The following is a 5,291-nucleotide window of genomic DNA, read 5'->3' as shown; positions in this document are numbered from 1 at the left end:
TATAAGACTGAACCAGTGAGGATATTTTTGAATACCACCTTTCCTGTGCAGAATGACTTGCCCATGCCTTTCCCCACAAAACTGTAGCTCCCACAGACCATGGTGTACTTGTGGTTAGAAGGAGAAAACAAAAACTTGGGTGTCCAGTTACAACACTTCTGTAACTTAGACCACCGCAAACATTTCCTGAAGAAATGAAATAGACCAACCACCACACAGTGTCCTCAAGGAAGAAAAAAAAAGTGAGGAGAATGAGGGATGACACATTCATCCAGTGGGTAGTAATTCTTTTTAGGAAGAGGCAAAGCAAAACAAGGAAAATATAGGAAGAGTAAAGCCTTATAAAAGGCAAAAAAAGCTCTCTGATGGGCAGATATTTTCCAAGGCTAGTAGGAAAGAAGATCATTTCCATTCAGGTGAGAATCTTAAAAGTCAATTCCGTTCTGTAGGTAAACTTGATGGCTGCTGAAATGAGTAGCAATTTATAATACAGAGCAGGGGTTCTTAACCTAAGATCCATGAACTTTTAAAAAAGCATATTTTGTTAACTTTATTTCAATATAACTGATTTCCTTTATAATCCTATGCATTTTATTTTATGCATTAAAAAAATTATTTTGAGATAAGGTCCAAAGGTTTCACCAGGCCACCAAAGGAATCCATGACAAAAAAAAGTAAAAGAAAAACCTCTGGCATGTAAGATATATAGGATATATAGGGTCTTTAACATTTAACTCACCTATATAGGAAAGCAGTATGGTGTAATGGAGTACTACATTTGGTGCTGGGGGACCTTGGTTCTTGGCTTAGCTTTCTTGTTAGCTGTAGGACATAAGGAAAGTCATTTATCCTTTCTGGGCTTCAATTTCTTCATCTGATTGGACCACATGACCTCTAAAGTCACTTTTAGTTCCAAATTTATAATTAGTTACACACATATCTGTCATAGATTTGGATATAGATATATACCTATATCTCCATTATATATATATAGGCATATATCATACCTATAATATAGGTATATACCTATAAATAGATAGAGGCATATGCTTACATTATAGGCATACCAGTAATATGCCTATAATAGAGATGTAGGTATATATCTATATCTATATCTGTGTGATACATAATATATCATATGTACACATAATAAATATATATAAAATATATACATTTGTACATATATATACATACACACACACACACACACACACACACACACACACACACACACATATATGTGATTTCATTGGTATCTGCAACTCCCAGATAAGAAAGCCTTGTCTACCAATGCAAGCCAATACCTTTTCTGCAGTTTTGTGTCTTAAAGAATTTCATAGAATACTAATAGATAGGTGATTTGCCCAAGGTCATATTTGACTTGAACGCATGTCTTCCTGACTCAAAAAAAAAACCCAAAAAACCTCTCCATCCATGCTGCCTCTCTGTTTCTCCACACACACACACACACACACATGCACACATGCATGCACACATGCACACGTATAACACATGCATACATACACACATACACATATATGTATGTATGTAAGTATGCACAGACAGAAATACAGATATATACTTGTAAATATATAAATTACTGAAGAAGTGACTAATTTCTATTTAGTTAGTTGCTCATTGGGAATTGAATTTGGAATTATTTGTAATGAATAAATGGTCGTATAATATATAGACCAACACATGCTTGCCAGAATGAACCTGGGGAAGAAAGGGTGGTGCTTTCTTACTCCTAGAGATTGCCCATATGGGTTGTGTTTGAAGTACATTTGGAACTGTTGAGTTCTCACAGTTGAGAAAGGCTCCCAAGATATTCTTTAATTTGTCTGGCATTCAGATTCCTTGGGATGAATGTATTTCTAGTGGGTTTCAACTGCTTTCCACCCCCACCCTCTGGCCCCAATCACTTCTATTTTAGTGAGTCACTGTCAGTCCCTTATATTTGTAGCCCTTAGCCACTTCTGGGGAATGGACTCCCTCAGATAATCACTGTAAGCTTGAGAATCTATGTGGAGACAGAATGGAGATGTTTGTCGTATTGTGGACAGAGACCTGATTAGGAAATGGACATCAGATCTGCAGTGCCAACTCTCCCACTAATTCACTGTGTGAGCCTGCCCAAGTCACCAGATATATTGAAGACTCAGTTTCCTCATCTGTAAAACAAGAGGATTGGACTACATGATGTATTTAAGGCCTCTTATATTTTGAATTTGTTTTTAAAAAGAGGTAACTAGTCTCCAAATAGAGAGGATTCCTATAAAACTATTCCTCACAGAGCTCTAAATGAGTTTATTTCCAAGTAAATAAGAAAAGTTATGTATGATAGTTGCTTTCTACCTACTGTAGCTTGAGATTAAAGGATTTAAAAATGTTCAGTTTTCAAAAGATTATGCTTGAGTAAGTGGGCCAATTTCTGCCCACACATACTTCCAAGTGACGTCAATGGGAGCTGTGCACACAGATCTCCAGGCAGGTTTTGGCTCATTATATGTGTTTTTATTTAAGAACAACTGCAGAAAAGATTCCTCTCAACTCAAATTACACAATTTGTTCTTCCTTGCGTCCTGAGTCAGCAATAGCCATAATATGAAAAATAAAGCAAGTTATTCTTCACAAACAGGATCGTAATGGAAATAAGAATATTAAGCATGATGTTTTTAGTTCTCGGGCAATTTCTGCACAGGAATTGTTGGGGTGTTATTTTTTTAAAATAGATTCAGTGTAACATTTCACAATACTCTAAAAGCCTGATAGTTCACAGGTTGAGGGACTACTGGGAAAAAGCATTACTAATTCATTCTGTTTTGTCCTGGGTTTGGTTCCCAACATATTCACTGACCTTGCTGGGTACCTTGAGCAAGTTAATTAACCTCTCTGAAGATTAATAGAGCAAACTGCCTGAGAAGAAGAAAAAAAAAAGAAAGAAATTTCATTTTTGTCCTTGGCTCCTCATAATTATTTCTACACTGTGAAGAATAGTCTTCTACTTCAGTATTTAAGTGGATTTGCAATCACATCATAAATTCTCCACCATTGTAGATTGCAAACTCTCCTTCTAACTCCCTTCCCCCAATACCCAAACACATTTAATCTTGCTCATGTCTTTCCATAAATCCTCTATATAATCAACATTCTAGAAATCTTCCTCTGTTTTTTTCTTTAAATATTTCATTTATCATGTGGTCTTTACTCTCTCTCTCTCTCTCTTTCTCTACATATATATATATATATATATATATATATATATATATTCCTTTTGCTATTCTTTTTATGTGCAGTCTTGAGCCAAGTCCTTTTTTGTCACTTATTGAATTCAAGTCATTGTTGGTGATATAAATCTGGGCATTTGATGATAGAAGAAAGAATACAAGAATTTCCCATGTTAACTTTTAGGCTTTTGTTCATACCATGAAATAAAGTCGTATATATACAGGAAGATATTGCATTTTTTTTTAGTCAAAGTACATTTATGGATGCTGAGACCCACCCAGCTAAGTGTCTGTTACAGGGTCGGGGAAGCCAGCTCTCCAGTGCTGGGTACTGTGCTGTCATTGCTGCTGTCTGATGTACTGATCCAACAAGGCAGTCAGCTGAAGGGGCTGGTACTGTAGGAAGGAGTGAGTTTGAGATGGCAGGAGGGCCAGGCCCCCTACCGGCTCCCCCTGTATCAAAGACTGTGAGAGTAGTTCGGAGTAGTTCAGGAAACCTTGATAACTGAGGATGGTGTCATCAATGCAGCCACCAAGTAGTGGTACAATAGGCATGCTCTTCAAGACCGGAAACATCTCCTTGGCCTTGGATTCTGAGCTCACCAGCAGAATGTTATGCTCGACAAAAAGAGGCAGCAGGTTTTGGTACTTGGATTCTGGCAGGAAAGACCTCAGGATTGAATTGGGAAAGACCTTCACAGAGATGTTGTGTTTCCAAAACTGGTGCCCGACAAGGAGCTTGTTCTCAGCACTGAGGGCCACATTCTGATAGACAGCGATCATTCTTTTTTCTGAAAACTTCTGTCACAACCCTCCAGAGCAGTCAATTCAAGCCCAGCTCCTCTGAGGGTGGCTTGGGAGGGGAGGGCAGACAACATGGAAGAATGACAGGTTGGAGTGGGGGGGGGATATTGGATCAGTGCCATCAGCTTCTGTTGCTCAAAGTGCATAACTCAAATGGGTCAGGTGACAGCCTTGGAGCTATGGCAAACAGTCTGGATGGTGGACAGCTGGCCAACTCAAGGTGGAGCCAGCAGCCCAGGATTCCATCCATGGCTACCACCATCTTCACTAGAGATCCATACGGGTTGGAGATGGAAGGAACAGAGGATTATGGGGCTCTAGGGTCAGAACCTACTTGCTCCCACTCTGAATCTTTCCCTTTGGATCACCTTGAGTTTCAGTTCTCTTGAGATCACTTGGTGCATGATGTACGATAACATTGCTAGAAAAATGTTGATATTAAAAATGTGGCAAACAACTTAGGATCAATGAAAGTGCTACACAACTTCCCAAATTCAATCCAGTCAAGTCTGTCACCTCCTGCTATTCAATTTTTGATCGAGCTCACTATCTATCTGAAGCTCCTTTCAAATGTACCTATATGGACTAACTCCATAGACTATGTTGTTATTTGACTAGCATTTGTTTTTTATCCAATTTGTTTTTTCTTGTGAAGGGTTAAGCCACTCTCTTTCAAGAATCTACAATTTTATGAAAGAGGCTTTGTAGTATTTCAAGGGCCAATGTAATTAGAATAATGTCATCTGCAAATAAAAGTATTTATAGAAGTATTTATGGAACTTCAGTATTAAAAAAGAATCCCTCTTCCATTTGTACTATGTGCAAGACATCCTCTATAAAAACTGGTCAGCACCCAGATATATCCAGTAAGCATAAATCTCTTTGTTTTATTCTTCTGTTTGGTTATAACACTGAACTGTTCTTTGAACAAAATTACTGTCATGGAAAACTGTCATGGAAATTTATATAATCATAATATATGTGTGGAGGATCCAGGCAAAGCAGTACTTAGGGGAAATTTCATATCTTTAATTGCTTACATCAATAAAATCAAGAAAAAGCAGATGAGTGAATTGGGCATGCAGCTAAAAAAAAAACCAAAACAAGAAATAGAACAAATTAAAAATCTCCAATTAAACACCCAATTGGAAATCCTGAAAATTAAAGGAGAGATTGATAAAATTGAAAGTAAGAAAACCATTTAACTAATAAATAAAACTAGAAACTGTTTTTAGGATTTATTTGGCATTTTATTTT

General features: G+C 37.3%; 1 pseudogene; it reads right to left on the bottom strand.

Annotated features, from left to right (window-relative positions):
- Positions 1-3,569: 3,569 nt before the first annotated feature.
- Positions 3,570-4,296, bottom strand: LOC114034910 (annotated as a pseudogene).
- Between the last annotated feature and the right edge of the window lie 995 nt (positions 4,297-5,291).

This window comes from Vombatus ursinus, unplaced genomic scaffold, assembly GCF_900497805.2.
Source record: "Vombatus ursinus unplaced genomic scaffold, bare-nosed wombat genome assembly UNPS02009132.1, whole genome shotgun sequence".
Lineage (NCBI taxonomy): Eukaryota > Metazoa > Chordata > Mammalia > Diprotodontia > Vombatidae > Vombatus > Vombatus ursinus.
This window is presented reverse-complemented; position numbering and strand designations above follow the sequence as displayed.